General features: G+C 38.4%; 1 protein-coding gene across 14 annotated transcripts in view; it reads right to left on the bottom strand.

Moving 5' to 3' along the window:
* The window catches only part of NCOA2 (nuclear receptor coactivator 2), a 296,781-nt gene that overhangs the window by 141,899 nt on the left and 129,503 nt on the right, over positions 1-25,379 (bottom strand). For 4 of the 14 annotated variants that reach the window (XM_072734554.1, XM_072734546.1, XM_072734547.1 and 1 more), the window contains exon 3: positions 14,788-14,862. The exons of 8 other annotated variants lie outside the window; for them this stretch is intronic. The gene's annotated coding sequence lies outside the window, so the exon portion shown is untranslated. Of the gene's footprint in view, positions 1-1,870; positions 2,275-2,360; positions 2,443-14,787; positions 14,863-25,379 lie in introns of those variants that run through there. 2 more of the 14 variants (XM_072734548.1, XM_026012375.2) reach the window with 2 other exon arrangements.

Raw genomic sequence — 25,379 nt, 5'->3', positions numbered from 1 at the left:
CAGGTAAAAAGTTTCAAAGTTTTCAGGAATGTATTCTCTGATCTGCCAAACAAATTTTCCAAAAAATTCCTTTTTACCAATTTAAAAGTCTATAAGATACAGGATAATTACATCTGTTAAGGCTGGGTTCCAGTGCCAGCTGTAAGTTATCTTGGTGTGTGTGTGTGTGTGTGTGTGTGTGTGTGTGTGTGTGTGTGTGTGCTGGGTTCCAGTGCCAGCTGTAAGTTATCTTGGTGTGTGTGTGTGTGTGTGTGTGTGTGTTTAAAGATTGTATTTATTTGAGAGAGGATGAGTTCAGGGGGTGAGGTACAGAGGGAGAAGTAAACTGCCCACTGAGCAGGGAGCCCGATGTGGGAATTGATCCCAGGACCCTGGGATTATGACCTGAGCAGAAGGCAGACACTCAACTGACTAAGCCACCCAGGTGCCCCTCTTGTTGGTTTTAGGATCTTCTTTGCCTTTGTTTTCTCATAGCATTTCAGAGTATCCTGTAATCATAGCAGGTGCTCAGTAAAAACACACTGAATTTTTCCAGAAGTCTTGCATCACTTTAAAGGCAGGTAAGGCAACAAAATAAAATTTAAAAGCAAAAAAGGGAAAACTCAACCAGTCTAGCTATAAAATATTTATTATTCAAAAATTTTAACATATGCTAGTGAATCTTGGGCTGAAACCAGTGTGTAACTCTTACAGCCTACTTACAAAAATGTAGGAGAGTCCTATGATTTAAAAAAAAAATCCTAGAATGATCACAATCACAGTTCATTGTTTATTTGAACCAAGCTGTCTTTTTAAATAGCTAGACTAAGGTGCCAGTGTCATGCTCTATCGTGCTAAGATATGGTTTGTAGATATTAAAAGGAAAACAATCTCCTGCACTTATAATTAAAAATTGAGCAGTTCTCACCACCCATTACTGCCAAAGATAAAATAATTTAATTCTTTGTAAACTGTCTATACAGTGCATAATATCCTGATAGATTTCTTACCTCCTCCAACGTCAGTTTCAGAAAAAAGGTATGTACAAAACAGTTTAGTTTCAAAATATGTGATTTGGAAATATTCATCCTAAAATGAGCATATCTGGTCTAGAGGTTAAATAACACATATTAGTGAATTTATTCCTCAGGTACACAATGTAGAACAGTTAACCCTTTTCAGATAAAGCTTATGATTATCTCTCCCCAATATCAGATTTTTAAGTACTACACCTTCCAAGGTTAAGAATATGGTACAGACTAAGTACTAATATGGTACAGACTAATGCTAAGAGAATAGCATTAGCATGAGAGAAAAAAGTGGACAAGCAGTCTCATAACTGAACGTTTTTAGCTTTCTGCATGTAGTAGCATAAGAATGTAATAAATCAGAGAAAGTTAGGTACTATATGTAATAAAAAAAATCATTCATTCGAGGCCTCAGTCAAAAAAGAAAGCTTTATTACCTAACCAAATATTAAATTCAAATTCACTGCAAAGCTCTCTTTTAAGCTTGAATTACAAAAGGATATTGAAAAAAAAAAACCCACAGAGAGACAAATATAAAGCTTCTATTTATTCCTTAGTGATTAAGATTTGGATTGAATTCTTCTTTAAATGCTTATCAAAATATTTCCTAAACAAGCAGGGGATTGTATTTGGCCACCTAAAGTAACTGTAAGAAACCTTCCATCATGAAATAAACACAAAAGAAATAAGGACCACGAAGGAATCAATTTGAATGGCACTGAATCTATTTGTTCCTGAGAACATTATCACTGCCTGATTGTCATGCTCGGTTCCCTCTTGGACAACACGCACATCCAATCCACAAGCACACAGAATTCCAAGAACATTACCAAATATTAAGTCAGAGCACTTGTGAAACACACCTTGTAACTGTCCACAGCCTCTGCAGTTCAAACCAGGGCTCAGCAGCTTGTCTTCATCTTCACCAGTGATGTAAATGAAAATACCATACATCACTCTTCAGAAAAACACAAAAACCCCCAAACCCTGCAATTAGCAATAAATTTATTGCCTCAGAGATAAATCTCCTCTATTAACCCAGACCAACATCTTGCCTTGATGTGAAGCTAACTAAGCATATGCTGAGCCCCCTGCCGCTTATCTCCTCTATCATTTGTTTCTAACGATAGCTGACAAACTGGCCTCACAAATCCTTTTTTAGCTGCTGATCACACAGATCCCCCTTTGACAATCCAGCACGGTGGAACACTCGAAAATTCTTCCTGCTTCTATTCTATTGCTTGCTCTAAAAACCGGTTTCCTTTTCATTGAGATAATAGCCTTTTCTGCAGTCACATGACTCAGAAGCTACATTAGCAGAGCTTTATGATAATAGACTGAGTAAGCCTCTACCCCTCCTGTTATTAAGAGAACGTCTTTTTCTTCTTCTTCTTCTCCTTCTCCTTCTCCTTCTTCTTCTCCTTCTTCTTTTCTCTCTCTCTCTCTCTCTCTCTCTCACACACACACACACACACCCAGATGGGCATAATTCACACATGCATTCAACACACGTCTAAAATTATTTACTCTTCTTGGAATTATCATAATAAATAAAAAGTATAACTACAATGAAAATACTAACAATTTCTAACTCTGCTGCTAAAAATAACTGCTAAAAACAAACATTCTGATGCATGGCCTTCCAATCAGTAAGAAGCAGCATGCTGGCCCTCTACATGCCCCTATGGACAGTAATATAAAGTGGTATAGTTAGAAGAAAATATGTGCTCTCTTATTCTCTGGAGCTTTGCCCCCAGTGATATAAATCTCACAAATCTGGCATAACAAAAACTTTGGAGACATTATAGCTATCCATATATTGGAAATTAGCTCCCTATATTAGTAAAACACATGTAAGCACACATTTAAACACCAAAATGTACTGTTGTTAGGACGATATCCTCATTAAGTAACTTACAAATTGTTCCAAGGAGAAAAATATTCCCATGGCCAGAGCCATCTTAAAAAATAATAATCAAGGGCAGCCTGGGTGGCTCAGCGGTTTAGCGCTGCCTTCAGCCCTCAGGTGTGGTCCTGGAGCTCCGGGATAGAGTCCCACGTCAGACTCCTTGCATGGAATAGAGCCTGCTTCTCCCTCCACCTGTGTCTGTGCGCACCCCACACCCCCCTTCTCTATCTCTGTCTCATAAATAAATAAAATCTTTAAAGAATAATAATAATAAAGAGTTCCTTTCAGTCTGGCCAATTTGATTTATTTCTTATAAACTGTCAACTCTTAAAACACCTATGTGGAAACACTAGCACAGTGCCTGTGTAACAGGTTAAAATACTAGGGAAGGAGACAGCAGATTATATTATATACTTGCTTCATTTTCAGTTACAATTAGTTTCTTATTAAAATCTTTTTAACTCTACCAAGCAAGCAGTTTGGGGAAGGAGTTTAAGTGTTAGGATGTGTTGAGAAGTCAGGCAGAGAAAAAGATAGGTTAAGGAGTTGCCCCAGAAGAAAACCATACTGACGCATAACACACAACTGGAAGATAGACATACACCATGGGGCTAAAAGAATCTGTTAAACTGGAGTCAGTAGATTAAGCCACATTTTACATTCCTTAGTTATAATTATTGCCTTGGTTTTCTCATCTCAAAAATGGAAAACATGGCTTTTTAAAAAACGAAAGTATAATTAACATACAATTTTATGTTAGTTTCAGGTCCACACCATAATGATTCAACAATTCTAAACATTACTCAGTCCTCAAGAAGTGTAGTATGAAAAGTAGATTATATGGAACTTTTAACTGATAAAATACACATAAAAGTTACCATCTTAAAGTAAACAGTTCAATAATGATTTATTCACTGTTTTGCAACATATCTCCAAACTTGTTCATCTTGTAAAACTGAAACCCTAATACCCATTAAACAACTCCCCATTTCTCCTTCTCTCCAGCTCCTGACAACCACCATCTATTTTCTGTTTCCATGAATTTAGCAACTTTAGACACCTCATGTAAGTGGAATCATACAGTACTTATCTTTTTGTATATAGATATGTTAAAGAATAATTATTTTACTGCCTGGAGATCAAAACAAAGAGCTTTCATCTCACAAAACCATTTTATATAAAGTGCATTATTCATAAGTAAACCAAGCCAAAATTGGATTAATACAGAAAAACCAAGGACTATTATGGACACAACTACATAGAAGGATTATCATATAAAAGCTACTTATACAAAAAAACTTAGTTTCTCAGAACTCAAAAGAATTTGACAATTCTAATTCTGAAACTTACTTTAATTACATTACCCATTCAACATATAAATAACTTGGGTAAGAGTTGTTTACTAATTCTATCTCACTAAAAGGAACCATCACCAGTCTGGAAGACTATCCTAACAACTTTCAGAGCCTAAAATGATTACTGAGGTGTCAAGGAACGAACATAAGCTTCCTGAAGACCTCAGTGAAGAAATTCAATGAGAAAATAAAATGTTTCTAAGAAAACAAATTTTAAATTCATAGATGCTGGTACACGGTAACACCTTATCACAAAAAAAGCCAAAGTATAATTCAGAATTATTAAGATAACTAAGGTAATTGTTAAAAACCTTTATAAAGTTGTAGTAATTTTAATAGATACCTCAATATTTTCAGTATGCATTTAAAATCTAAAGTCAATAGTTAGCCAGGGCATCACAGGAAATTGATGTTTCGTAGGAAAATATTCTCACAGTAGATAATGAGAGAAAACTTTTCTAAAGAATAGCATAAAAACTGCAGGGGGCAGTTTGCTAAAATTCATCTACCTATGTCCTTTTTCTGCTCATGTTATCAAATCTTTGGTTATCTCAGAAATCATTTCTACAGAGGTAGAGTGGGGTCACAGATACTCTAAAACTAATACCATGTGTCCTTTATTAGCTACAATGGAGTTTTTACAAGTTATTTCTCAGCCAAATCACAGGCAACAGCAAAATCCTATGAATTCTCTGATCAAATCAACAGCAGTAAGAAAATGTCTCCTGCCAAACACATCTAAGTAAAATGTCTTGATCCAGATTCCACACTTACACTTCAAGATGTATTACTGTTAGCAAATCTGTCCCTCTGTCATATTTTCTGCTGGCAAGCACAAATAGGTAAAATTTTTAACTCCCCTCCTGAGTGCAGAAGGTGGCTGCAGCAGATTTTATCATTAGCAACTTTAAACTTTTTTCATCACCAAGGCAGTAGTGTTTCAACAGGAATTAGGCTAGGTAATTTGTAAAGTTGTTTCTAGCTTCAGTGTTCTCTGATGGTGGTTTTACATATATAACTGTGGTTCATTCTCAAACCAAAAGTCTGGTGAGAGGTAAAACAGTGCAATAAACAGATCTTAAGAGTAAAGTTCAAGAATTCTGAAAAATGAAGGCACTTATGTAATCCAAACGCCTATCAAGATGGAAAACACTTTCGTGACCACTGAATACTTCTTCTGTGCCCACTCTCAGGCAATCTCTCTGTCCTTATCCCCACCAACAACCACCAATCTTATTTTCTATTATTACAGATTAGTTTTGCTTTTTCTAGAACTCCAAATAAATGGGATCATACAATAAAGTACTATTTATGCTTCTTTCAGCATAAAGTTTTTGAGACCCATCTGTGTCACTGCATAAATTAATAACTTGTCCCATTTTAGTGCTAAGGATATTCGAATATACTGCAGTTTGTTTATCCATTCTCCTCTTCATGGGGATTTTGGTTGTTTCCAATTAAGAATTCTAAGATAATTCTGCAAGATCCCAACCCCTGGTGTACATACCCTGCATAACCTCAAGTATGATGAATTTTCACTCCAGTGATGAGGCTGTATTATATGGCACAACTAACTTTAGGATAGGGAGGTGGAGGGGATCCCCGGGTGGCTCAGTGGTTTGGCACCTGCCTTTGGCCCAGGGCATGTTTCTGGAGTCCCGGGATCGAGTCCTACATCAGGCTCCCTTCATGGAGCCTGCTTCTCCTCTGTGTCTCTGCCTCTCTCTCTACCTGTGTCTCTCATGAATAAATAAATAAAAATTAAAAAAAAAAAAACGATAGGGAGATGGGTCTGGTCTAAACAAAATAAGTTTTCTCCAGCAGGCAGCAGCAAAACTCAGGAATGTGAGGCGCAAGAAGGATTTGATATGTTACTGCTGATGTGAAGATGGAGGGGACCACATGTCAAAGAACACAGGTGACCTCTAAGAACTGAGAGTAGCACACAGCAAACACCCAGCAAGGAAACAGAACGTTAGTCTTACAGCTGTCAGATACTGAATTTTGCCAACAAGAATGAGCTGAAAGAGGATATTTCCCCCCAGTGCCTCCAGATGAGAACTCATTCTTGCTGACACCTTCATTTCAGCCTTACAATATAATCCTAAGCATAGAACCCAGCCATGCCAGGCTAGGTTTTCTTTTCTTTTCTTTTCTTTTTTCTTTTCTTTTTTCTTTTCTTTCTTTTTCTCTCTTTCTTTCCTCTCCTCTCCCCTCCCCTCCCCTCCCCTCCCCTCCCCTCCCCTCCCCTCCCTTCCTTTCCTTTCCTTTCCTTCCTTCCTTCCTTTCTTTCTTTCAGATTTATTTATTTGAGAGGAGGAGAGGGGCAAGAGAGGAGGGCAAGGGAGAGGAAGACTCTCCAGTGGACTTTCTGCTGAGCCAGAAGCCTGACACGTGGCTTGACCCCACCACCCTGAGATCATGACCTGAGCTGAAATCAAGAGGCAGATGCATACATAACTGACTGAGCCACACAGGCTACCCTGAATTTCTGATCTATAGAATGGTGAGCTAATAATAAATGAATGTAGTTTGTGGTAATTTGTTACACAGCAAAAGAAAACTAACACAGAGTTATTATATACAAGCTGCTACCAATACACATGTACAAGTCTTTTAAAAGACACACATTGTCATTTCTTATAGGTACATACCTAGGCGTGGAATCACGGGGCTCATAGATATATTTTTATAAGAAACTGTCAAACAGTTTTCCAAAGCAGCTTTACCATTTTACATTTCCATCAGCTGTGTATGGGAGTTCTGGGTGTCCCACATCCTCACCAGCATTTGGCGTTGTCAGTCTTTTTAATTTTAGCTGAAATCCTAAATCTGTTAGCAGCCTTCTCTACAGATGGGGCGTAATCCTCATCCACTCCTCTGTGGAGCTTTTATAACATTTACAGCTAATAATACCACAGTATGTCTTGTTTTGTATTCTATGTTAGTGTCTCACAGGGGTTAGGTTCATCTGCACTGCAGCATAAATACTAAAGGGCAGGGATCATGCCTTTTACTGCTCTTATAATTCCCAGCAACAACTATCCTAGTACTGCTTCTATAGATTATGTGATCTGATTTATGTACTGACATTTCTTTTTTCTTCTAAAGGTAATTATGAGCAATATGAAAAAATCCTTTTGAAGAGGCCCCTTTATAGGAAGGAAAGAGTATGGCTTTGGAGGGATCCTTTAGTGTGAATCCATATACTACAAATATGACTTTTGAACAAGTTATTTAACCTGAGTCAGGTTCATATCTGTAAATGGCAGGGGGCGGGCAGCAGTGCAATGCCTATATTCCAATGTTACTGTGCAGATTCCATGAATTATATTGAAAGCAACTAGCCCAGTGCCTGGCAGAGGAGGACATCAATCAACTGTAGCTATTACTAGCCCTTAGACTGATTATGCTCAGCAAAAGAAGAGGAGAACCATATCAATGATAAGTTTGAGGAAAGAAAAAAAGAATACAGAAAATGTTGAGGGTTGTGTTAGGTGGATGGAACCATAGGTTATTTTCATAGTTTTAAGATTATGGAATTACTTAAAATCAATACTAAATTAGTTTTAAAATGTTGACAGCTTCTAAAGCCGGGAAAGGGTACATGGGGGTTTATAACACTATTTTAAATTTCCATGATACAAACCTCAAAAAATAAATTGAATACATTGTACCAGAAAGTGGCAAATCTTTAATCAACAAAGTTGTTGTGGTACACTATTATCATATATTTTATTTACGCATATATTTAAAAATGAGATATACTCTGATATGTCACATTTAACAAGTTGCTGAGTGTGAACTAACTCATCTATGACATTAATTCATAAGGCAATTAACATTGTGATTATACATATTAGATTTTTAAAACTTGATAAAATATCATGGAATAATATATCTGTTAAATATATTTTTATTGAAATGAGGAATAGGATTCATAGATAGTAATAATACAATGAAAAGTAACATCCATCTGAATTGGCTATTTTCTTTAGACATACGTGTGCACCAAATTAGGTCACTGGACCTCTGACCTCCCTCCTCAAGAGGTGAGTCTGTGATAAAGGAAAGGCTTATCTGTGAATATCCTGCTTATGGATATCATCCTACCAATATTAACTAAAGATTTCGTTCTTTTGATATGCAGGAAAATGAGCCTTTGAGAAGGCCCAACTGTGCTAAGCTAGCAGTGAGTCCTATTTTGTTGGGCTATTTCCAATAAAAGGCTTATGCAAACAGCAGTGCATAAATGTCTATGATACTACTGCAGTCGATTATACCCACACAAAAGAGAGCTGAGGAGAAAGGACGATAGAGCGCAATCGCTTCTAAATATGACTCTGCCAAGTTACCACTTCATGAAATGAAATAATATACAAATAGCATACTATACTCTCATCTCAGCATTTGTACTTCATCCAAGGATTTCAGAAGCTTCAACAACTGAATCAGATTCTTCCCAATTAGCACATATGTCCCACTCTAAAGTAGGTTGCCTTTAAAAGGTGCATTTATGGGACGCCTGCGTGGCTCAGTGGTTGAGCATCTGCCTTTGGCTCAGGTCGTGATCCCGGGGACCTGGGATTGAGTCCTGCATCGGACTGCCTGCAATGGAGCCTGCTTCTCTCTCTGCCTGTGTCTCTGCCCCCCTCCCCCACCATCTCTCATAAATAAATAAATAAATCTTAAAAAAAAAAAGGTAAAAAGAAGAGTGCATTTATTCTTTGAAGTCACTGGAACACTACTACCAGGTTATAATTAAAAGTCTGAGGTGATCTGTTAGCCACAATTAATGAGAATCGTAGTAGCCGATGAGGATTTACGCCTTTCAAACCTTAGGCTTCCACACACTCCTAAGGCTCAGGAAGCAGGTTATATATCTCAAGAATTTGATTCGCTGACAGAATCCACCTTCTAAGATGGACATTATTCCCTAAAATGTTCTGCCAGGATCAATGACCATTTAAAATTGTAAAATCTTAGAACTAAAAAGAATGTGAGAGCCATCTGGTCCTGGGGCTCTTGAAGCCATCCATTTCAGATTCCCAGACTGGGGTAACTATACTTTTCCAAACATTTAACTTCAGAATCATTGACATATTAAGGCAGAAAACTTCCCACACTGTTACTGAGAGTTCAAAAAGTAACCAAAGGCAGAGACTAGACTAGACTGTTTCTTCAAAATGTCAGAGAGGATTGAGGTTGCAGGGATAATACAGAAGAACAATAACATGTCTTTTGAGCGTGATGGCTAACAGCCTCACAAACCTTCTTGTCCTCCTTAACTCTTGTGGATTAACCAGATTTGCTTTTCCGGCTCTGCTATTCCCTGGATCCTCTATATATTAACTTCTCCCACCTAAAGCCAAAAGAACACGTCAATCACACACAAAAAAGACTGGAAGAATGTGGCTCACTGTTCTCACTGTATCATAAAGGACGCTATGCGGATAGATGATAGTAAGACTTCTGTGTCAACCTGTTTTAATTAAGATCTGACTAAAAATTTTCATTTATTCACACACTTGGCCATATAAACAATCATCAAAGTTAGACAAAAAGCTTCTCTTTGTGTGGAGATGCCATATTCTGAGACAAATAATTAATTATTCATCTATTCCAAATCTCCACAGGCACAAGAGGCACTTGTGATAAAAGGTGCTAAGGAACATGTGTTTTATGTTGGTCTAGAAGACTACATCTCTCACAGCGTATCACTGTATCTCAGCACCTCGAGCCAATTCTGACTCAACTTCAAGTGTCACTTGTGAATACTTCTGAGGTGGATGATTTCTTTCACCTTCCCCTCACCGGGGCTCTTTCTTTTTCTGCTTTCTCCCATTTTCTCTTTCCCTTCAAAAAATCATTAAGATTACTTATCCTTGTTTGGAAGAGAGTAATAATAATTGCAATCATAGTCACCAAGTATAGGAAAAGAGGGAAAAGATCTTTAGGGGAAAAAAGAAATCTTTCCTTAGAGCCCACAGTTTATAGGAATAGTTTATAAAAAAGGAAAAGCATTGTTGATATCTGATCTGATGTCTTTCTCTCTGTAACGGTTTTCCTTTCTTAGCATTAGATTAATTCATTTCCTCCAAAAATATTTACTGAATGCCAGTATCATATAGAGCACTAAGGTGCTGGGGAATACAAAAATGAACAGGACAAAATCCCTGCCCTCAAGAAACCTATAATCAAGGAGGAGAAAGAGAAAAGTAGGCAAAACTTATAAAATATGATCAAAAGTGCCATTCCGAGGTCTGGGCTATTATAGGAGCAACAGGGGAGAATGCCTGATTTTAGAAAGGAAGTGCCAAGATTTCAGAGACTATCAGGACAAGCAGATCTATATCAAGTGTGTGAGGAAGGGGAGAAATAGGTGTATTAGCAGGGGAGCAGTGGAAGAGCACATCTCTTACTGGGGCTCTAAAGAAATCCCCAAGAAGGTCCCTAAAAGAGGATGGTGGGAAAAAAGGCTGGAAAGGTGGGCCTCAGGTGAGAATGAGCTTTGTCTGCAGAGCTAAGGAGGTTGAAATTCAGCCTGTAGGGAATGGGGAACCCATGAAAGGTTCTGAGCAGTTGAATAAAATGATCTATATTTTTAAAAAAAGAAAGTTTAAGGGATCCCTGGGTGGCTCAGAGGTTTAGCACCTGCCTTTGGCCCAGGACGTGATCTTGGAGTCCCGGGATCAAGTCCTGCATTGGGCTCCCTGCATGGAGCCTGCTTCTCCCTCTGCCTGTCTCTACCTCTCTCTGTGTCTCTCTTGAATAAATAAAATCTTAAAAAAAAAAAAAAGAAAAGAAAAGAAAAAAAGAAAAGGAAAGTTTAGGGGTATCTGGGTGGCTCAGTCAGTTGAATGTTGACTTTGGCTTAGATCATGATCCCAGGGTCCTTGGATGGAGCCTTAGTCAGGCTAGGTTTTCTGCTAAGAGGGGAGTTTGCTTGTGGTCTCTCTCTCAAATAAATCTTTTTTAAAAATTAAATTAAATTAAAAGAAAGTTAGTTTACCAGTGGTATGGACTTAAAGAAATGATACTAGTTAGGGAGAACAGTTAGAAAACTGGAGCAATAGTATCAGTGAGAAACAATGAGACCAGATATAAGCTAAAATACCTAATCCTTAAAAGTCTTAGTACAGCTCATAAATAAACCCTCACATATGTGGCCAAATGGATTTTGACAAAGGTGCCAAGACCACTCAATGCGGTCTTTACATTTGTCTTTTCAACAAATAGTGCTGGGAGGGATGCCTGGGTGGCTCAGCGGTTGAGTGTCTGCCTTTGGCTCAGGACATAATCCTGGGGTCACAGGATCAAGTCCCGCATCAGGCTTTCTGCATGGAGCCTGCTTCTCCCTCTTACTGTGTCTCTGCCCCTCTCTCTCTCTCTGTATCTCTCATGAATAAATAAAATCTTAAAAAAAATTAAAAGCTGTGCATCAAAAGATACTATCAACAAAATACAAGGGCAATCTATGGGAGAAAATATTTGCAAATCATATATGATAAGAGATCAATATTGAGTATTACAAAGAATCCCAACAACACAGCAACAAAATAAAAAATTTGATCCAAAAAATGGGCAAAGGACTTGAACAGGCACTTCTCCAAAGTAGATACACAAATAGCTAATGAGCACATAAAAGGATGCTCAACCTCATTAGTCAATAGGGAAATGCAAATCAAAGCCACAGGACTTGAACAGGCACTTCTCCAAAGTAGATACACAAATAGCCAATGAGCACATAAAAGGATGCTCAACCTCATTAGTCAATAGGGAAATGCAAATCAAAGCCACAAAATACCATTTCACATTTATTAAGATGGCTTTTATCAAAAAACTAGAGGGGCACCTGTGTGGCTTAGTCAGTTAAACATCCAACTCTTGATCTCAGGTCAGGTCTTGATCTCAGGGTCATGAGTTCAAGCCCTGCACTGGGCTCCAAGCTGGGCATGGAGTCTACTTAAAAAACAAAACAAAACAAAACAAAACAAAAACTAGAAAACAAGTATTGGCAGGGATGTGCAGTAACTGGAAGCCTTGTGCATTGCTGGTGGCATATAAAATGGTACAGCCACTGTGGAAAACTGTATGCTGATTCCTCAAAAGAATTAAACATAAAATTACCATATGACTCTTCTGGGTATGTATGCAAAAACACTAAAAACAGACCCTTGGAACAAATATTTGTACACCTATGTTCACAGCAGCATTATTCACAATCACTACAAGGTAGAAACAACCCAAGTATCCACTGACAGATGAATGGATAAATAAAAGTGGTACGTACATACAATGAAATATTATTCAGCTATAAAAATGGAGGAAATGTGGACACATACTACAAGATGCATGAACTCTGAGGACATGCTAAGTGAAATAAGTAACTAGAGATAAGATCCTCTAAATGAGCTTCCCAGAACAGTCAAGTTCACATAAAGTAGAAGAGTGGTTGCCAGAGAATGGAGGGGAGGAGGAATGGGGAGATGTTTAATGGATGATGGGGAGATATCTTCAATTGAGGAAGACAATTAAGTTCTGGAGATGGATATTGGTGATAGTTGTACAACAATGTGAATGTACTTAATGGCATAGAACTGTACATTTAAAGTGATTAAAATGGTAATTTTGTTATGTATATTTTATCACAATTTTCTAAAAAGTTTAATGTATCCACACTTGAGTCAGAAAATGTAAAAAATGGGCAGCCCAGGTGGCTCAGCAGTTTAGCGCCACCTTTGGCCCAGGGCGTGATCCTGGAGACTGGGGATTGAGTCCCACATCGGGCTCCCTGCATGGAGTCTGCTTCCCCCCTCTGCCTGTGTCTCTGCCTCTCTCTCTCTCTCTCTCTGTCTCTCATGAATAAATAAATAAAATCTTAAAAAAAAAAGAAATGTAAAAAATGTCTCATATTTGGAGCTTTGCTTACATTTTCAATACTGTCACTATTGCCTCAATGAAAGAGTATTCTCAGTCAGCTGCCAGAAAAGAAAGGATTTATCTTGACTCATAAAAAAGAAAACAATAAGAAGTGATACCTTTAGACCTCAGTGGTTAGACCAAAATTATCCCTGGCTTTTAATGAGGGAAGCCAAAGGACAACACACATATGTGACTACTCCTTTATGAATGACATGTCTGGTCTGGTCTATAATGATTATAGCCTCTGGCAGACAGTATCTCCACTGTCCTGTCCACTGCTCCCTTGCAGTAGATTCAATAAACTTCTATCTCCGTTTTTATTTTTTTTATTTTTTATTATTTTTTTCTTTCTCCATTTAAAAAAAAAATGATTATAATGCCCAAATCTGGTATAGCTGCTGTGTGTCCAAGGTTTCAAGGGATTCATACTAATTTATTATTAGTCTACTAAGTAAAATCACCACCAAAACTTAGAAGTATTTTTCTGCCAAACTTACAAAATAAAGATAAAACCATGTGTTAACTAAGCAAGAGAACCTCAACAAAAAGGTTAGAGAACAATTCATTTCAGAAGTGAGAAAACTAAGGGTTAGTTAGGTATCGAAGATCTTCCTTAAGTAAGCAAGGAAAAAAAAGCACACATAGGTAACTCTACTTAATTTTAGCTAACATATGATTCTATTTATTTCTATTTTACTTAGAATAAAGTAACTGATATATACCAATTTAAAGACAAAAATGCTGAAACACACAATGAGACTCTCAAGGCTGAACCCTATCACGGAATCTACGAAGTCTGGCAAATGCACAACACGTACTTAGTTACCCCTTTCTCCCATTGCACAGCAGACACTGCTAATTAATCACTTCTGAGCCTGTATGTGGCCTCTCGATTCTTCTCAACACAGCACTCCATGCAATCACTATAATCAATAGGAGTTGGCACCAGAGATGAAGTCTGCTTGCCATCCCAACACCAGGGTGAGAATGGGAGAGAGATCTGGAGCAGCCAAGAATCACAGAGGAGATCCAGTAGAGTCTCTCCTAAGGGAGAGAATATATCAACACACCACAACACAACAGATTCTGCAACAGTGGCTTGCTACATGAATGGAAACTGAATTTGTTGATTTGAAGCAGCCACCTCTCTTTTATTAAACCTGTTTTATTTTTTTTTTTAATTTTTTTTTTAATTTTTATTTATTTATGATAGTCACAGAGAGATAGAGAGAGAGGCAGAGACACAGGCAGAGGGAGAAGCAGGCTCCATGCACCGGGAGCCCGACGTGGGATTCGATCCCGGGTCTCCAGGATCGCGCCCTGGGCCAAAGGCAGGCGCCAAACCGCTGCGCCACCCAGGGATCCCTATTAAACCTGTTTTAGACATGCATAAAGACCCAGCTACGCCCTCAGTGACACAATAAACTCTGTAGTTCTTTGAAAATAGAGCTTTTAGCCTTGACAGGACTGAAGAAGTGAGGGGCACAATTTAGTATATGTTCTTGGAATTTTGTTAGAAAAATACTTTGCTAATAAAAGAAAATCTTCCCCAGCAGGAGAGGAAAGGTTTCCAGATTGGCCAACTACTCACCACCTGTCCTTCCAATTTTGCTGCTTCCTCCTGGGTTCTACTCAAACTGCATTCCCCACCATTCCTGGAAACCAGCTGGCAGAAGAGGGGGGCAGAGAAATGCAGGCAAATTTGCAAGTGACAAAAAGTTTTTCAAAGATAAGATCTAAACCAGTTTGCCATTGCTCTGGAGGGGATCTTGACCAGAATGGGAGCCAAAGTGTAGCTTTTTCATTGTATGTGGAAGATTTAACACCACAGCTATGTTATTCAGTCAGGTCATTTTTCTTGATGTTTTATGATATTCCACCCCCCACCCTGTAAACATGACCAATTTCATTAATAAAGGGATCCCATTCTTTATAAGCAAGACATTCTACTCAGATTACATCAGGTTAAAACTATTTTTTAAAATATTTTACTTATTCATTCATAAGACACACAGAGCAGCAGAGACACAGGCAGAGGGAGAAGCAGGCTCCATGCAGGGAGCCCAATGTGGGACTCGATCCCAGAACCCCAGGATCACGACCTGAGCCAAAGGCAGCTGCTTATTAACCACTGAGCCACCCAGGTGCCCAGTTAAAACTACTTAATAGACTAAAGAGAGAGGGGAAAAAAGCAATAAAGATATATTTTGAAAAATCACGCCTAATCTAATGCTTTCCAGGAGCCAGGTACTGAATTGATATTCCTACCTATTTTCCTCATAACAATCCTATGGGACTGGTACTATGATTCCTCCCAATTTACAGCAAAACTGAGGCACAGAGAGGTCAAGAACAGCTAAGTAAAAGGGCCAGGAACTGCATTTGTGCAGTCTGGTTCCAGAGTCTGTGCTCTTAACCACTATATTTACACACAAAAAGAGTAAAGGCACACATGCTCAGCGATTGCCAAGTATGCAGGCATTATGCCAGGTAAGTGTTTTGCATGTGGTGTCTCACTGGTTCCTCCAAATACCACATGAGACTGGTTTAATCTTCCCCTTTTAGAGATGAAAAAACCGAGGGTCAGTGAGGTTAAGTAACTTATTCAAAGTTACACAATAGATTGCAAAACACCAGTTACTTATTGGGTGCCAACTATATGCCAGTCACTCTGACATGCATCCTATCTTTAATCCTCCGAATGGCCCTATAAGAAAGGTACTAATTTATCCCTATTTTACAGCTAAGGAAAAATGAGGCTTAGAGAAAGGTTTGATAGTATAATTATTAGAGTCAGATTAGTATGAAGAAAAATCCTAACTCAGGCCAGTTGAGTCCCAAATCCCTAGTTTTTTACCCTCGGGATGCTGCTATAAAATAAATGTTTATACATCAGCTGCAATATGCACAGCATTATTAGGGGCACAAAGATGATTCAGCTCCATTCAATAAGTTCACAGTATAAAGAAGAAGAAAGAGTGTTACACAAATCACTATAATTTCTATATATCTATTCATCCACTATTCACTGAGGTCCTTACTACGTACAGGGCACTGTAGGTACAGCAGTGAACCCATCAGATAAAAAATCCTGCTGCCTGATCTTACAGTCTAGAGAGGGACAATAAACAGGATAAATAAGTAAAACTTACAATAGATAAGATATTGCTAAGTGCTAAGGAGGAAAAGAAGAATGTAGGTTGAGTGGAAAAGAGAGTAAGTTTTAAACAGTTCAGATAGGGCAGTCAGGGACTCTCCTGCTCCTTGCTAGACCTTCAGACATGAAGCATGCTTCCAATCACCGAGACAGCCCAAACTGCCCCCTTGCTCTCTAAATGTGCCACAGAATCATGGGCCTGCCTGAGAAAGAGCAGCCCTATTTTCTGGCCATTTCCTTCAAGTCTTGTACAATTTGGCCTCTATCAGAACATGTTTTGCCAACACTGTCCCTTGGCTTCTGTAATACTGCACTGTTAGGCTTCTTGTCCTATCTGCCTCACCTGTGTTGGGTACACTTCTCCCTGCCACCAAACAGAAAGAGAGAAAAGAAAAGGGAGAGGGAAAGAGAAAGACAGACAAGCAAGCCTAACTACAGGCATTACTTGAATAACATCCTTGCTTTTTCTTCTCCCTATAAAGCCACTCCTTGCCGACTGTATCTGCTGGTGCAGTTTCAGTGATCTCATGTAGACGTGGGGCTCCATTTATACTTCCAGCCTCGTGCTATCACTTCTGCTCCTGGGTCCGCCTGGCTTTCAGTCACTCATAGGCATCTGTCTTTAGCTGTGGCCGAAATGCAGTTCCTTGCCTTTCTGAGGAAAACCCTTCTCCCCCCACCCATCTGCTGCTTCATATTCTCTGTTGTCCATCTTCAAACCCAATTGATGCCCAAGATCTTCAGTTCCTACTTCTGCAGCTTCTCTGGATCACATACTTTCTCTCCAATCCCTGTGAGACTATATACCAAGATTTCCCTCTCTTGTTAGCAGGCTTCTCCAGGAACTTCTCCCCATGTCAGGTTCCTCCCTCCCTCAACTTACTCTGTGGTGGGAATCAAATCTACCACCACAGTCCCTTCAGGTTTAACACAAAAGGGAAATGACCATACGGTATTGAGGATTAACTGTGCTAATTACAATAATTGACTACTATACTTAATACGTAGTAGGACTCAAACAAGAATCTGGAACTCAGGAGCCTGGCAATCTTTGTCTACCAAGCAGTCCCCTAGCTCTATGATCTTAGTTCTGGCCAAACTGGACTATGCAGTGTTCTGACTTGGCCTGGCACTTTCCTATGATCATCTCATTCCTTCCCATCTACCTCTCCCGCCATTCATGCCTATCTAAACTTCCATGGATGATCAACTCAGTGGCATCCTTCTTATAAGTCTTCCCTTGTCAATCCCTTCTCGTGAGAGAGACCTTTCCTGGGCACCTACTGGCTCAGTCAGTATAACATGTGACTCTTGATCTTGGGATTTTGAATTCAAACCCCACGTTGGGCATGGAACCTACTTTAAAAAAAACAGAGAGAGAGAGAGACCTTTACCCTTTCCCAGTGCCCAGAAACCATCAAACTAATCTGACCATATCTTTTCAGTCAATCTGTAAATATTTAATAATCACTTGATGTGTGCCTTGCAATGTATTAGGACTTGAGGACACAAATGTAAAAAACTACTCTTTTCTTGGTATATCATGGTTATTACTGTCCACATACTTAATATACCCGAAAGTAAATTATAAACTTGAAAGTGGCCCAGCACTATGATTATAAGCTCTTTGATGTCAGTCTGTGTATTACTCATCTTTGTTTTTTTTTTTTTTTTTTTTTTTAGATTTTATTTATTTACTTATGAGACACACACAGAGGCAGAGACAGAAGCAAAGGGAGAAGCAGGTTCCCCGCAGGGAGCCTGATGTGGGACTTGATCCCAAGACCCCGGGATCATGACCTGAGCTGAATGCAGTCGCTCAACCACTGAGCCACCCAGGCATCCCTTGTCTTTGTATTCTTGATAGCACTGATTAAGACACTTTGTTACACAATATAAATGTAAATTGTTACATTTGATGGCAACCATAATTTTGTTATATTTCAGTATTGCTATTTCCGGAGACTTTTAAGGGATTTCATAATGAAAAATGAACTATTACTACACCACATGTGAAGGATATTACTATTATTTGTAAATTTTCAGATGAAGAAATAATTATTATATAGCTCTTAGATACTTAAAAGTTCGCTACAATTTAAACATAAAAGTAGGATTAGAATTTAGCATCTCAGACACTGGTGCCCAAATTTCAGGGTCTAATGAATAAGAAAGACTAAGAGGAACTCAATAAAACCCTCAATCCTTCTACTAACCTTTCCTATGTATTTCTGTGTTTTGTTATTGAGGGGAGATATCTCAAGTCAAAGTCTTACAGCTGGTAATCACTATGCCATATGTAAATAAGAAATTAAATAGACTAAATAAAGAACAAATTCACTGCACTGGGTCCCTGACTCAGGTGTGAAACACGAGACTGATTAGTCAGAAGGATAAGGCAAATATAAAGTGTGAAGAAAATCTGACAGAAGACAACTACTCTAATCTTTCTCTATTCAACACCTCTAAGAAATAGAACCACAGTCTTCCTTAACAAAGTTATCTAAAATAAAGTAAAAGTCAATTATTCCAGTAGCTTAGCTACTGCAAATACATAGCATCATGCTCAGAGAGTGGAAATAAATCTTAACATTTCTTTTTTTTTTTAATTTTTTTTTTATTATTATTTATTTATGATAGTCACAGAGAGAGAGAGGCAGAGACACAGGCAGAGGGAGAAGCAGGTTCCATGCAGGGAGCCTGTCATGGGACTCGATCCTGGGTCTCCAGGATCAGGCCCTGGGCTGAAGATGGCGCTAAACTGCTGAGCCCCCCGGGCTGCCCTCAAATGAGTTTTAATTGTGTATCAACAGGGTAGAGTTTAAATAAGGATTAGGGGCCTATTTATGCTTGGTGGTGAGTCAGGCACTGTATTTTCTTTAAACAAAATAATGAACAAGTCTAGAGTTTAAATGCTCAACTTCAAGTGTTAAGTATCATAGGCACAACTAAACCATAAACTTGGGGTACCTGGGTGGCTCAGCTGGGAGCATGTGACTCTTTTTTTTTTTTTTTTTAAGAGAGAGAGCACACAGGTGAGCCAGAGGGGTAGGGGCAGGCAGAGGGAGAAGAGGAGGGAGAATTTTAAGCAGCCTCCACATCCAGTGAGGAGCCTGACATGGTTCTGATCTCCTGAGATCATCAACTGAACTGAAATCAAGAGTCCAACTCTTAACTGACTGAGCCACTCAGGCGCCCCACCCCCTACCTTTTTTTTTGCAGGGGAAGCATGTGACTCTTGATCTCAGAATTGTGAGCTGAAGCCCTGTACTGGGTGTAGAAATGTTTTAAAATGAAAAACTTTAAGAAAAATGGCAAACTTAAAAATTATGGAATAGTACACGAACATCTATCTGACACTTGTAAAATGCTAAACGCAACCATTTGTTTTTGTTAAAAACATCACCAATATCACTCATTTTAAGAAACCTATTCCTTAAAAAAAATCCTTTAAAAACTGTAACTAAAGTTCCTAGGTTAAAAAAAAATTATAAAACTACAAATATTTAAAAGAGCTTACCAAAAAAAGAGAAGAATTACTGTAATTATTGAAACATGAACTGGTAAATGAACAACAGCCGTTTTACTGGGAAAAGTCATGCTATCTGGGTTCTTAGGATAGGTCGTGATAAAGATAAAAGACCATTATTATATAAAAGGGGAATCTTCAAAGCTAACCCCATCCCTTCATGATATGACAATATGCTTTAACAGAAAAGATGAAGAAATGACACAATTATGTGCCTGCTCTAGTTGAAAGGAAAAGGTTAGGATATGGCAAATAGTGAATATGATGGCAAAACACTGCAATAAAACTCGAGTCTTAGTAAAACCTGTAAAGCTAAACAAAACAGAACAAAACTTCAGTACCTATAGCAGACATTATGAAGTAACTATAGCTAAGAAAGTAGCAAGGATCTCACACTTTAATACCTCTTAAATATCAAAGCTTCAAATTAAAGTAATTTTAAGAACGGTTAATATTTATTGAGTGCTTCGTAAGTGCTAAGCCTAGTGTTAAGCACTTTACACACATTATCTCATTTAATAACAACCCTATGAAGCAGATATTTATATTATCCCCATTTTACAGTGTCAGCTTGGATTCAACACCCAGAATCTGACTTGGGTCCTTAACTACTACAGTAATATATACTGTATTAATATATGTGTGTTTATATAGACATATTAACATATGGTTCTTCAACCATAAAGTAATACATACTGTGTTACCTTTTGTGTAAATTTAATAATCAAGCACATACACAGAATAATTAATATGCCTAATCCTCTTCTGTTTTGGGAATACCCATCTATAATACTCAAATCTAATCTATACATGTTAAAGTACTTTTACATGGAGAAGGGGAGAAGCACAGTAATGATAACTGGTCCCAGACATGGAAAAAAGAAACCAGAGTTACCCTTTATTGCATTTCCTTCTACCAGAGCCCCGAGAGAGGCATGGCTAGGATCACTGCAAGAGGGGTACATGGGCACAACTGCCCATACTCAGGCAAACCATGATCTCTCAATATGCTGTGTATGCAACTTTAATAGATTTACAGGCATACTGTGGAGATATTGCAGGTTCGATTCCAGACCACCCCAATAAAACCATTATTGCCATAAAGTGAATCAAATAAAATTTGTTTTCTAGTGCATGTAAAAGTTATGTTTACACTATACTATAGTGTATTAAGTGTGCAACAAATAGCATTGTTTTAAAAAAATGTACAGACACTAATTAAAAATATTTTATTGCTAAAAAATGCTAATCATTGTCTGAGTTTTCAATGAGTAGTAATCTTTTTGCTGGTGGAGGGTCTTGCCTTGATGTTGATGACTGCTGAAGGTTGGAGTGGTTGTGGCAATTTCTTAGAATATGACAACAATGAAGTCTGCTGCAATGATTGACTCTTCGTTTCACAAATGATTTCTCTATAGCATGCAATGCTATTTGATAGCATCTGATTCATAGAACTGCTTTCAAAACTGGGGTCAATTCTCTCAAACTCTGCCACTGCTTTACCAACAAAGTTTATGAAATATTCTAAATCTTCTGACACAGAATTGTCACAGAATCTTCACCAGAAGTAGATTCCATTTTAAGAGATCATTTTCGTTGCTCATCCATAAGAAGTAACTCCTCATCTGCTCAAGATTTATCATAAAATTGTAGCAATTCAGTCACACTTTCAGGCTCTACTTCTAATTCTAGTTCTTGTTGTTTCTACCACATCTGCAGTGACTTCCTCAACTGAAGTGTTGAACCCCTCAGTCATCCATGAGGGTGAAATCAACTTCTCCCACATTCCCGTTAAATGCTGATATTTTGACATCTTCCCATGAATCACACATGTTTTTTTAAATCCAATTTGCCAATATATACTATAACACCCATGCTCATTCCATCAAGTGCCCTCCTTAATGCCCATCACCCAATTACCCCATTCCCCTACCCACCTCCCCTTCCACAACCCTTTGTTTCCCAGTTAGGAGTCTCTCATAGTTTGTCTCCCTCTCTAATTTTTCCCATTCAGTTCCCCTCCTTTCCCTTATAATCCCTTTCACTATTTCTTATATTCCACGTAAGAGTGAAACCATATGATGATTGTCCTTCTCTGACTGACTTATCTCACTCAGCATTAATACCCTCCAGTTCCATCCACGTCAAAGCAAATGGTGGGTATTCATCTTTTCTGATGGCTGAGTAATATTCCATTGTGTATATATACCACATCTTCTTTATCCATTTATCTGTTGAAGGACATTTTGGCTCCTTCCAGTTTGGCTATGAATCATACATGTTCTTAATGGCATCTAGAATGGTGAATCTGGGGCAGCCCAGGTGGCTCAGTGGTTTAGCGCCACCTTCAGCCCAGGGCCTGATCCTGAAGACCCTGGATCGAGTCCCACATCAGGCTCCCTGCATGGAGCCTGCTTCTCCCTCTGCCTCTGCCTCTCTCTCTCCCTGTGTGTCTCTTGTGAATAAAATAAATAAAATCTTAAAAAAAAAAAATAGAATGGTGAATCCTTTCCAGAGTTTTTCAGTATACTTTGCCCAGATTCATCAGAGGACTCACTATCTATGGCAGCTATACTTTCTGAAATGTATCTCTTAAATAATAAGACTGTAAAGTCAAAATTACTCCTTGATCCATGGGCTGCAAAATGGATGCTGTATTAGCAGACATGAAAACAACATTCATCTTGTTGTACATCTCCATTAGGCAGTTTATGTGACCAAGGGCATTGTCAATGAGCATATTTTGAAAGGAATCTCTTCTTCTGAGTAGTAGTAGGCCTCTATAGCAGGCTTAAAATATTCAGTAAACCATGTCGTAAACAGATGTGTGGTCATTCAGGTTTTGTGGTTCCATTTTTAGAACATAAGCAGAGTAAATTTAGCATAAATCAAAAGGGCCTTAGGATTTTCATAATAGTCAATAAGCATTGATTTCATCTTTAAGTCACCAGATGCATTAGCTCCTAACAAGAGAGTCAGTCTGTCCTTTGAAACTTTCAAGCCAGGTGCTGATTTATCTCTAGCCATGGAAGCCCTAGATAGCAACTTCTTCCAATAGCAGATGGTTCCATCTTGACTGAAAATCTGTTGCTCAGTGGAGCCACCTCCATTAATTCTCTTAGCTAGATCTTCTGGATAGCTTGCTGCAGCTTCTGTATCAGCATTTGCTACTTCACCTCACTCTTGTATGTTATGGAGACAGCTTCCTTCCATAAATCTCATAAACCCACCTCTGTCAGCTTCAAACTTTCTTCTGCAACTTCTTCACCTCCCTCAGGCCTTGAAGAATTGAAGAGAGTCAGGTCTTGCTCTGGATTAGGTTTTGGCTTAAGGGAATGCTATGGCTGGTCTCATCTATCCAGACCATTCAAACGTTTCCCCTATCAGCAATAAAGCTGTTTAGCTTTCTTACCATTCGTGTGTTTACCAAGGAGGGTAGCACTTTCAATTTCCTTCAAGAATTTTTCCTTGTATCTACAACTTGGCTGTTTGACACACATAGTTTTCATCCTGTCTCAGCTTCCCACATACCTTCTTCACTAACCTTAGTCATTTCTAGCTTTTGATTTAAAGTCAGAGACATGTGACTCTTCTTTTCACTTGAACAATTAGAGGCCATTGTAGGGTCATTAACTGGTCTAATTTCAGTATTGTTGTGTCTCAGGAAATAGGGAGGCTCGAGGAAGGGGAGAGACAAGGGACCAACTGATCAGTGAAGCGTCAGAACACACATCCATTTATCCATTAGATTTGCTGTCTTATATTTGCAAATGACATATCCAGTAAAGGGTTAGTATCCAAAATATATAAAGAACTTCTACAACTCAATATCCAAAAAATGAATAGTCCAACTAAAAAATGGGCAGAAGACACAAACCAACATTTCTCCATTTCACATCCAGATGGCCAAGAGACACATGAAAAGATGCTCAACATCACTAACCATTAGGGTAATGCAAATCAAAACCACAATGAGCTATCACCTCACACCTGTTAGAATAGCTAAAATCAACAACGTAAGAAATATCAGGTGTTGGGGAGGATGGGGGGGGGACCTCTTGCACTGTTAGTGAGAATACAAGCTGGCGTAGCCACTGTGGAAAACAGAAGAGAGGCTCCTCAAAAAATAGAACCACCCTATGATCCAGCAATTGCACTACTATATATTTATCCAAAGGATACAAAAATATGAATTCAAAGGGAAACATGTACCCTGATGTTTATAGCAGCATTACCTACTATAGCCAAATTATGGAAGCAGTCCAAGTGTCCACCAGTTGATGAACGGATAAAGAAGATGTGATATGCATGTGTATGTGTACACAAACACACGAATATTACTCAGCCATAAAAAAGAATAAAATCTTGCAATTTGCAATGACATGGATGGAACTAAAGAGCATAATGCTCGGTGAAATAAGTAAGTCAGAGAAGGACAAATACCATATGATTTCATTCATATGTAGAATTTAAGAAACAAAACAAAGGGAAAAAGAGAGAGAGAGAGAGAGAGGAAAACCAAGAAACAGACTCTTAACTATAGAGAACTGATGGTTACCAGAGGGGAGGTGGGGGTGGGGATGGGCTAAAATATAGTGACAAGGAGTAGGAGTGTGCTTGTTGTGGCGAGTACCAGGTGATGTATAGAAATACTGAATCACCAAATTTTATACCTGAAACTAATTCATCCTATATGTTAATTAATGAAATTTGAGTAAAAACGTTTTTTAAAAGTTTGCCGTCCTGTATGGTCACAGTTCACAGCACTCCAAAACAATAATAATAACATCAAAGATCACAGATCACCATAACAAATACAATAATAATGAAAAAGTTCAAAATATTGTGAGACTTACCAAAATGTGACACAGAGACACAAAGTGAGCAAATGCTGTTGGAAAAACGGAGCTAAAAAACTTGCTTGATGCCGAGTTACCACAAACCTTCAACTTGTAAAAATTCAATAAAGTGAAGCACAGTAAAACGAGGTGTGCCTATATACAAGTATGGGGGAAAGGGAGGTAGGACAAGACACCAGTGGATACAAGTGCTATCTGTCTAAAAGACAGTGATAAATGCGGGAAGAAGGAAGAAAGCAGTCTTAATTTCAACCTTGATCCGAAAGACTCTATTTCTCTTACCTTTAAGGAAGTGAAGTAGTGAGGAAGCAGAGTTATCATTCTCATGTATATGGTTATGATCATTTTTAGAAGAAAAAAAAAGCCACGTTTAAGCCTCTCATTTTTTTAAAGCTTGTTTATTTTTAAGTGATCTCTACACCCAATGTGGGGCTCAAACTTACAACCCTGAGATCAAGAGTTGCACACTCCTCCAACTGAGCCAGTCAGGCGCCCCTAAGCCTCTTATTTTTTATAACATGATTTAAGGTAAGCCTATAGTTTCTACCACAAGTTTCAGCATTTTCCTTTTGTTCTAAAAATCAATAATTAGTTTCATATTTTTGAATTAGGGCTGTCAACTACATGAGTCTACCAAG

Source organism: Vulpes vulpes, chromosome 13, assembly GCF_048418805.1.
Source record: "Vulpes vulpes isolate BD-2025 chromosome 13, VulVul3, whole genome shotgun sequence".
NCBI lineage: Eukaryota > Metazoa > Chordata > Mammalia > Carnivora > Canidae > Vulpes > Vulpes vulpes.
The sequence above is the reverse complement of the archived record's forward strand: the minus strand, read 5'-3'. Positions and strand labels throughout refer to the sequence as shown.